This window comes from Arachis duranensis, unplaced genomic scaffold (genome assembly GCF_000817695.3).
Source record: "Arachis duranensis cultivar V14167 unplaced genomic scaffold, aradu.V14167.gnm2.J7QH unplaced_Scaffold_354584, whole genome shotgun sequence".
NCBI classification, from domain to species: domain Eukaryota; kingdom Viridiplantae; phylum Streptophyta; class Magnoliopsida; order Fabales; family Fabaceae; genus Arachis; species Arachis duranensis.
In genome coordinates, this window is record NW_026264910.1 from 1,128,762 (window position 1) to 1,138,994 (window position 10,233).

Genomic DNA, 10,233 nt, shown 5'->3' on the forward strand with positions numbered 1-10,233 from the left:
CTGTGGGATCGACCCTTACTCGCGTAAGGTTTATTACTTGGACGACCCAGCACACTTGCTGGTTAGTTGTGCGAAGTTGTGATAAAGAAGTGAGATTGCAATTGTGCGTACCATGTTGATGGCGCCATTGATGATCACAATTTCGTGCACCAATAATCATGAGGATAAAAGATATATGATGAAGCATTAGCATTGCTAAGTTCATCTAAGAATGCCGGTATTATCGATTACCGGTAGATTTCTAGCTTAGTTATTATATTACTAAACATAGATCAACATTAATCACAGTAGAGAATATAATAATATAATATTCCAAATAAAATAATAATATATGAATATTATACTAATATAAATTTTTTCTCGAACTTCGGAACCGGCTCGTCACAATGAGACTAACCACGGAAATCAGAATTTTGAAATTCGGACCCGAAGTGGTTCAAAAACGCAACTTTTCACGACATGCCTGCTTAGATTAGGAGAGGTGTTTGGTGTAGTCAAGCTGCTGACTCAGTAGCTTGATGACACAGCACCTGTGCAACAGAGGTGCTTATATGCAATAAAATTCCTAAAAATTCTGTTTGATCCCGAAAAAATGCTGTTTCTTCGAGGCTAAAAGCTAGGCCATTACACCAGTGGAGCTCTCCGTTCACAATTTGAGCGATGCGCTAGCTAGCCTAGGCGTGCCAATTTTTGTGCGTTCAATTTCCTTGCCTAGCGCTCACTTATTGAGCGCTCAGTTCACTCATTGAATGCTACTCCTTGTGTGTGGACAGCACAAGTCCCTTGCTCCCAAGCTTGGAAATCACAATAAAGTGAAAATAGTGAACGTAGCGTTCAAACTTTTGAGCGGTACTTAGTTCCCCTCTTCGAGCCTTGGTGTGAGCACTTGCTTGGTTGGTTTTTGGGTCTTAATGATTCCTATCTCATGTACTTCAATTTCATGCCAAATATAGATTTTTATATATTGTTGGAAAGATCTGAATGTCAACTTTCCAACGTAACTAGAATCACATCAATTAGACATCTGTAGCTCAAGTTATGACCCTTTGAAGGAGGCATGGTCATGCTGTCACAAGGCTGAAAGAAAAGCCCGAAAAAGTGAACAATTTTAACGTAGCACTCCCTTTAATGAGCGCTAGCCTTTGTTTCTTTCATTCATGGTCATGGGCCACGCTTTTAAAAGCATGGCCTAAGGCATCAAAGTGTGCTCCAACTTCAAAGTGTGCTCCAAAACTCTTTTTTTCTCTTTTTTAGCTTATTTTGTGCTTTTCTTGCTTCTTTTTCTTCTTATCTCCTACAAAGTTTATCAAATCAAAAGATCAAAGAAATATACCATTTAAGCACAAAAGAATGCAATATTTAAGCACTACTTCTCCAACCACTCCCTTGCCTCTTGCTTCCCTCCTTAATCTAAGGAAGGTCCTCTCAGGTTCCTTATCAAATGAGGTTGAGGCTCTCCTTCTACCTGTCATACACTTAGCAAACCACAGTAGACAGCAAGTGAAGAGTTCACAGTTAATGAAAAGTTTGGTTAGAGTAATTAAACAAACAGTTATTAGGATTAGTGAATTAGTTGAGTTAGAAAGTAAATGAACAATGAAAATGACTGGAATTGTAAGTAAATAACAGTAAACAACAAAATAAAAGAAAAATGCTCAATCTAGTTATCCTCCAATTTAATCATTGTCAATACAAAATCAATCCTCGGCAACGGCGCCATAAACTTGATACACGAAAACTTGTCTCTCAACAAATTTCCATCGGCAAGTGCACCAAATTGTCGTCAAGTAAAAACTCACAATATATTGAGGTCGAATCTCACAGGGATTGATTGGTTGATCAACTTTAATTGGAGGGGTGTTCTAGTTGAACTAAGCAGATTTGAATTTAGAAGTGCAGAAAATTAAATGGCAGGAAAAGTAAATTGAATGGTCCTGTAAATGCCTGAAAGTAAATAACAAGAAATTAAAGTGCAGGAAAATAAATGGGAATGGGGTGATTAAGCATGAAAGTAAACAATGGAGAAAAAAAAAAGAGAATGGGTAAATCAGAAATGGGGAGTTCATTGGGCTTAGGAGATGTTGCATTCTCTGGATCAAGTTCATTCTCATCTCTTCCTCAATCAATGCATTCATTGATCTCCTTGGCAATCTTAAGTGATTGGATCCCAAATCCTTGGAAATCCAATCTCTCTAAGCTTGAACAATTGCCCAATTTCTTGATTTAATTGCTCATGGGAAGAGATGAAGTATGGTCACTAATTATACCACATGTATTTCCAAATCAATGTGTTGGTAGGATTATATGTCACTATATCCATCCAAACCCCAATCCGATCCAACGTGAGAAAGTATTTCTAGCATGATCTCATCATTCCTCTTCCAAGGTTCAGAGGAGGTCTAATTATGAATAGCTTCTTTTCCAAGACAACTACCCAATGGGATGAAGATCGAAAGCTTTCTAGCAAAATCAAGAGAAAATAAAGAAGAAGAAGAATGAAAACTATTATTGATCCATTGAATTACAAAAGAGCTCCGTAACCCAATGAAAGGGGTTTGGTTGTTTATAGCTCTGGAAATGGAGAGTGAAATTGAAAAGTACTTCGCAACAAAACTAATATCAAAGAGAAAGTAAATTGGGCAGAGTTACAGTACTCAATGTGTAAGCCCCTTTCTCTAACTTAAATTATCATCTATTTATGCACTTTCCTCCTTCAATCTTCAAGTACTTGGACTGGGCCCTTCTGGCCTTTATTGAAGCTAGTTGAAAGTGCCCTTTAGTGGCTTTGATGGAAACGTTTGGGAGTTAATGTTCATACTCTGCAAGGGTGCTTTTTGTATTGAAGTTTAATTGGTGTTGTAGTCCAACATTGGAGTCCACGTTGGAGTTCAACGTTAAAGTGCCCTTTGTTTAACCCAACATTGGACTCAATGTTGGACCACCAATGTTTGCCTATCCATGCGTACACGTGACCTACGCTTGCACGCCGATTAGCTAAGAATCTTCATCTACGCATAGGCGTGATGAGGGATAAATGATTCCACACAAACTCATCGACAAGTATACCGGGTCAGATCAAGTACTAAAACTCACAAGAATGAGGTCGATCCAACGAGGATTGATCGAATTAAGCAACTTTAGTTAGGTGATGAATTTAGTTAAGCTAATATTGTTAAATTGAGTGGAAATTGATTGGCAGAATGTAAAGTGCTAGGAGTTGTAAATTGCAAAATGTAAATTAACTAAAACTCAATTGGCAAGAAACTAAAATTGCTGAAACTTAAAGTGCAAGAAATTAAAGAGAACTGAATCTTAAGTGCCAATTCCTTGATTTAATTGTAATGAGAAGAGTTAGAGCACATTTCTCTCATCCATAAGCCACACTAACTCTCAAGATCTCAATTCCTCCCGAATGGTGTTGATCAAGAGAGTAGTGAAGGATAGAGCTTCAGTTCTAATGAAGGTGATTTCCCTTCCGAGGCTCACGCCCACATTCAATTGAATTAAACCACCTTCCGGAGTGAATAATTCACAATCAAAATAGAAGATACCCAATAGCTACTCAATTGAAATGAGAAGAAGAAGAATTTCATTGATTCATTGGAATTACAATAGAGCTCCTCCCCTTAATAACATTAGGGTTTAATTCATCATTGCTCTAGTACCAAAACATAAAAGAAAATTATAGAAGATGAATGACAAAAAAGAAAATAGATTTAAAATTCTAAAGAAAACTAAAAAAGAAGAACAAAAAGAAGATCTGCCGAAGAGTCCCCCTAAAATCAAATTTTCTTCTATTTACACACTTTCCAATTCAGTCATCAAGTCTTTGGAGTGGGCTTTTTGGCCTTCTAATGGAGTAGGTCAGCAGAGGTACTTGCATGCAACATCAGGAGAACGTAGCGTTCTCAAAGTGAACATAGTGTTCTTTCACCAACGCATTCGCATCCTATGTGCGTCGCGTCCCTTGCGTTTTACACCATCGACGCGTACGCGTACCATATGTGTGCGCATCGATACTGTCTTCAGCCCCATCCATGCTTGCGTGTACCATGCATGTGTACGCGTCCCTTGGCAGCGTTCACTAATGAATGCTAAGTTCGCGCCATGAACACTCCTCACGCGTGTGCGTCCTTCACGCGTGTGCGTGGACGGCTCATTACCACTTCTTCGCTCCAGCATCATGTATGCGTCTGCGCCAATCACCATTACTATCACATCGATGCGTGCGCGTTATGCACGCGTGAACGCCGGTGACTAAATTCAAATTCCAACTCTAAAAGTGTCACAGGCATTTATTCAAAGTGAACGTTGCGTTCTTGGCTTGAGAATGCTGATCCCTCACCCACGCGTGTGCGCCATGCGTGCGTACACGTGGATTTCCAAAATTTCTTCCCCACACTAAGCGCCTTGTACGCATGAACATCACTTGTGAACGTAGCGTTCTTCAATTGAACGCATCGTTCATCTGCTCCTTGTATTTCTTTGTTTTTCTCTCCTCATCTTTTCACCTGCAATCTATCAAACATGCCATCAAGTCTCAAAATCTCAAGGTTCATAATAATCAAGTAAATTGTGGATAAATCTCATGATTTTGTATAAAATCAACAATGTTTGATTGAGTCAAGATAAACATGGAATTCCACTCCAATCACTTACTTATTGTGTAAGAAAGTGTATAAATCCTAATAAAAGTAAGTAAAAATGCTAGTAAAACTAGCATAAGATGACTTGTCATCAACGCGTGACCCACGCATACGTGTCGATGCGCGATATTCCAATCTCAAAACTCCACAAATTCATCGTGTACATTGGAGGTAACGTTGGACCCGCAATATTCCCTCCAACGTTGGCACCCCTTCACCTAGACGTTGCCAGCAACGTTGGAGCACGGACATTGGCTCCAATGTTGCACAACATAGTTGTAGTTAGAGGCATAGTTGGAGGTCCAACTATGGCTCCAATTATGGTCTTTTGCATGAGTAGTTGGAGTTATAGTTGGTGGTCCAACTATAGCTCCAACTATGGCTTTTGTAATGAGTAGTTGGAGGTCCAACTATAGCTCCAACTATGGTCCCTTTTAATGAGTATTTGAAGTTATAGTTGGAGTCCAACTATAGCTCTAACTATGGCCTTCTTCATACAACATTTAGCGTGAAGTTTGAGGTCTAATTTTGGGGCTCAGATGTTGCCTTCTTTAGTAGTTGGAGGCATAGTTGGAGGTCCAACTATAACTCTAACTATGCACCTTTCTTGGCCAACGTTTGAGGCATAGTTGGAGCTCCAACTTTGGCTCCAACTATGCACCTCTTGAGTATAATGTTTGAGGCAATGTTGGAGAACTAACTTTTGCTCCATTGTTGCTTTCCTTTGGTTCCTTCCATGGCATTTTTGTTTGTTCTTTGCTTTCCCTTTCTTAGCTTCCTTTCCACCTATCATCAACCAAACATTTTCATCAAAGTTTGCTATAATTCAGAAAATCTTTGAATCATTCAATCATTAAACAAAAGTTGCATAAAATCTTATGAAAGGCAAATAAATAACCAAGTTTGCATGAATCAAGGTGTGCATGAAATCTTTATCCAAATACTTACTTACAACTCAAGAAAGTGCATAAAACCTAATGAAAACAAAAGAAAAAGGCTAGGGAAACTAGCCTAAGTTGCCTTGGCATCAGCATGCATGAAATAATTGTTGATTTTTAGTTGAAAAACAAATCTTGAAAAGCATGATTAGGGAAGAATTGAGTGAATCAACCCTATACACTTGAGTGACTAGAGCGGATACACATCCGGTGAGGGTTCGATTGCTCAATTACATATTTTCACCTATGATCATCTCTTTTCTTGCAAGTTTGTAAAATCTTTTTAATAACTCAATTCAATTGTGGGTTTGATTTGATTATGATTGCCTTAGCCCTTATGATCATATATGTGTTCTTGGAAATTGATTTTTTTTACCAAGTGGTTGCATTCATTTAGATAGGTTGTATTTAGCTAACTTGCATTGAATAAATGTTGATACCCTTTGTTTCTTTCTTGAGTTTAGCATGAGGACATTCTTAGTTTGAGTGTGGGCAGGTTTGATAAACACAAATTTTGTGGTTTATTGATGAGCGGATAATTTGTACGCTTTTTGGCATTGTTTTTAAGTAGTTTTTAGTAGGATCTAGCTACTTTTAGGGATGTTTTCATTAATTTTTATGCTAAAGTCACATTTCTGGACTTTACTATGAGTTTGGGTGTTTTTCTATGATTTTAGGTATTTTCTGGCTGAAATTTAGGGACCTGAGCAAAACTCTGATAAAAGGTTAACAAAGGATTGCTGATGTTGTTGGAATCTGACCTGCCTGCACTCCAAATAGATTTTCTGGAGCTACAAAATTCCAAATAGTGCGCTCTCAATGGCAATGGAAATTAGACATCCGGAGCTTTCCATCAATATATAATAGTCCATACGTTATTCGAGATTAGATGACGTAAAATGGCGCTCAACGCCAGTTCCATGCTTCATTCTAGAGTCAAACGCCAGAAACACGTCACGAACCAGAGTTGAATGCCAAAAATACGTTACAACTTGGCGTTCAACTCCAAAAGAAGCCTCTGCACGTGTAAAGCTCAAGCTCAGCCCAAGCACACACCAAGTGGGCCCCGGAAGTGTATTTCTGCATCAATTACTTACTTATGTAAACCCTAGTAGCTAGTCTAGTATAAATAGGACATTTTATTATTGTATTAGACATCCTGGATTGTATTTTTGATCCTGTGATCACGTTCATGGGGGCTGGCCATTCGGCCATGCCTGGACTACCATCACTTATGTATTTTCAAAGGTAGAGTTTCTACACACTATAGATTAAGGGTGTGGAGCTCAGCTGTACCTCGAGTTTTAATGCAATTACTACTATTTTCTATTCAATTCAATTTATTCCTGTTCTAAGATATTCGTTGCACTTCACCATGATGAATGTGATCATCCGTGACACTCATCATCATTCTCACCTATGAACGCGTGACTGACAACCACTTCCGTTCTACCTTAGACCCGGCGCATATCTCTTGGATTCCTTAATCAGAATCTTTGTGGTATAAGCTAGAATTGATGGCGGCATTCATGAGAATCCAGAAAGTCTAAACCTTGTCTGTGGTATTCCGAGTTGGATTCAGGGATTGAATAACTGTGACGAGCTTCAAACTCGCGATTGTTAGGCGTGATGACAAAAAGAAGTAAGAAGGATTAGATGAAGGTAGTAGGAGAGCAGAGATTCAGAAGGAGCACAGCATCTTCATATGCCTATCTGAAATTCCCATCAATAATGTACATAAGTATTCCTATCTTTATTTTCTGTTTATTTATTATTTTTATTCGAAAACTCCATAACCATATATTATTCGCCTAACTGAGAATTTACAAGATGACCATAGCTTGCTTCATGCCAACAATCTCCGTGGGATCGACCCTTACTCATGTAAGGTTTAATACTTGGACGACCCAGTGCACTTGCTGGTCAGTTGTGCGAGGTTGTGAAGAAAGTGCTGAGTTATAAACGCGCATACAAAGTTGAATGCCATTATTAGAGATCACAATTTCGTGCACCAAGTTTTTGGCGCCTTTGCCGGGGATTGTTCGAGTTTGGACAACTGACGGTTCATCTTGTTGCTCATATTAGGTAATTTTCTTTTTGTTTTATTTTCAAAAAAAATTTTTCAAAAATCTTGCAAAAAAAAATTGTTCTAAATTTTTAAGAATGATTTCTAATGTTTCATGAAGCATGTTGTAGCCTGGTTGGTAGTAAAGCCATATCCAAATCCTTTTGGAATGAGACTTCAACTAATCACCTTAATGCATGTAATGCCATCCTAAAGCTCGCTGGCTATTAAGCCATGTCCAACCCTTTGATTGTAGCTTTAGGCTAATATTGAAAGATTTCTGGAATTCTTATTAAAAAATTTTGAATTTCTTATTTTCTTTTTCCTATATATTTTTCGAAAAAATAAAAGAAAATACAAAAAATAATAAAATCATAAAAACCAAAAATATTTTGTGATTCTTGTTTAAGTCTTGTGTCATGTTTTATGTTTGGTTTCAATTGCATATTCATCTTGTTCTTGCATTTTTCGAAAATTCATGCATTCATAGTACTCTTCATGATCTTCACGTTGTTCTTGGTAAGTCTTCTTGTTTGATCTTTGAATTTTCTTGTTTTTGTGTCTTTTCTTGTTTTTCATATGCATTTTTCGTTTGTTAGAGTCCAAGCATTAAAGATTTCTAAGTTTGGTGTCTTGCATGTTTTCTTTTCTTGAAAATTTTTCAAAAATAAGTCTTGATGTTCATCTTGATATTCAAAGTGTTCTTGGTGTTCATTTTGACATTCATAGTGTTCTTGCATGCATTATGTGTTTGATCCAAAATTTTCATGTTTTAGGTCAAATTTGTGTTTTTCTCCCTCATCATTAAAAATTCAAAAATAAAAAAAGTAAAGTATCTTTTCCTTTTTTCTCTCAAAATTTCAAAAATTTGAGTTGACTTAGTAAAAAATTTTTAAAACTTAGCTATTTCTCATAAGTTAAGTCGAATTTTCAATTTTAAAAATCTTATCTTTTCAAAATCTTTTTCAAAAATCAAATCTTTTTTACTTTTATCTTATGATTTCCGAAAATTTAAAACTATTTTTCAAAATCTTTTTCTTATTTTATTTCAAATTTTTGAAACTTAACTAACAAGTAATGTGATTGATTCAAAAATTTGAAGTTTGTTACTTTATTGTTAATCAATCTTTAAATTCTAGAGTCATATCTTTTAGTTTCTTGTTAGTCAAGTAATTAATTTTAATTTTAAAAATTAAATCTTTTTCAAAATATCTTTTCTATCATATCTTTTTCAAAATTTTATCTTTTTCAAAAATTTGATTTAAAAATATCTTTTCTAACTTCTTATCTTTTCAAAATTGAATTTCAAATCTTTTTCAACTAACTAGTTGACTTTTTGTTTGTTTTAACTATATCCTATCTTTTCAAAACCACCTAACTACTTTTCCCTCTCTAATTTTCAAAAACTTCTCCCTCTTTTTTCAAATTTCTTTTAATTAATTAATGGTTTTAAATTTTAATTTTAATTTTATTCTCCTTTAATTTTCGAAAATCACTAACTACTTTTTCAAAATTTATTTTCGAAAATTTCTCCCTTTCTCATCTTATTCTATTTATTTATTCATTCACTAACACTTCTCTTCATCTCAAATCTCAGCTCCTATCCTCACCCTTGTCTTTGGATTATTCATTCTTCTTCACTCTTAGTCCCTTTCTTCTTCTACTAACATAAAGGATTCTCTATATTGTGACATAAAGGATTTCTCTTCCTTTTCTATTCTCTTCTTTCTCATATGAGCAGGAACAAGGAAAAAGACATTCTTGTCGAAGCTGATCCTGAACCTGAAAGGACTCTGAAGAGGAAACTAAGAGAAGTTAAATTACAACAATCTAGAGACAACCTTACTGAAATTTTCGAACAAGAAAAGGATATGGCAGCCGAACCCAACCACAATAATGAAAGGAGGATGCTTGGTGATTACACTACACCTACTTCCAAGTTTGATGGAAGAAGCATCTCAATTCCTGCCATTAGAGCAAACAATTTTGAGCTGAAACCTCAACTAGTTGCTCTAATGCAACAAAACTGCAAGTTTCATGGACTTCCATCAGAAGATCCCTACCAGTTTTTAACTGAGTTCTTGCAGATCTGTGAGACTGTTAAGACTAATGCAGTAGATCCTGAAGTCTACAGGCTCATGCTTTTCCCTTTTGATGTAAGAGACAGAGCTAGAAGATGGTTGGACTTACAACCTAAGGATAGCCTGGACTCTTAGGATAAGCTGGCCATGGCCTTCTTGGTTAAATTCTTTCTTCCTCAAAAGCTGAGCAAGCTTAGAGTGGATGTTCAGACCTTCAAGCAAAAAGATGGTGAATCCCTCTATGAAGCTTGGGAAAGATATAAGAAAATGACCAAAAAGTGTCCTTCTGACATGTTTTCAGAGTGGACCATGATAGATATATTCTATTATGGTCTATCTGAGTTCTCTAAGATGTCATTGGACCATTCTTCAGGTGGATCTACTCACCTAAAGAAAATGCCTGCAGAAGCTCACGAACTTATTGAAATGGTTACAAATAACCAATTCATGTACACTTCTGAGAAGAATTCCGTGAATAATGGGATGCTCAGAGGAAGGGAGTT

The 10,233-nt window shown here is 36.5% G+C and overlaps 1 non-coding gene across 1 annotated transcript; it reads right to left on the minus strand.

Annotated features, from left to right (window-relative positions):
• Window positions 1-9,919: 9,919 nt before the first annotated feature.
• On the minus strand, window positions 9,920-10,023 carry LOC127744438 (small nucleolar RNA R71). The gene has a single exon (XR_008005427.1). It is a non-coding gene; the product is annotated as a small nucleolar RNA R71 (small nucleolar RNA).
• Window positions 10,024-10,233: the final 210 nt, after the last annotated feature.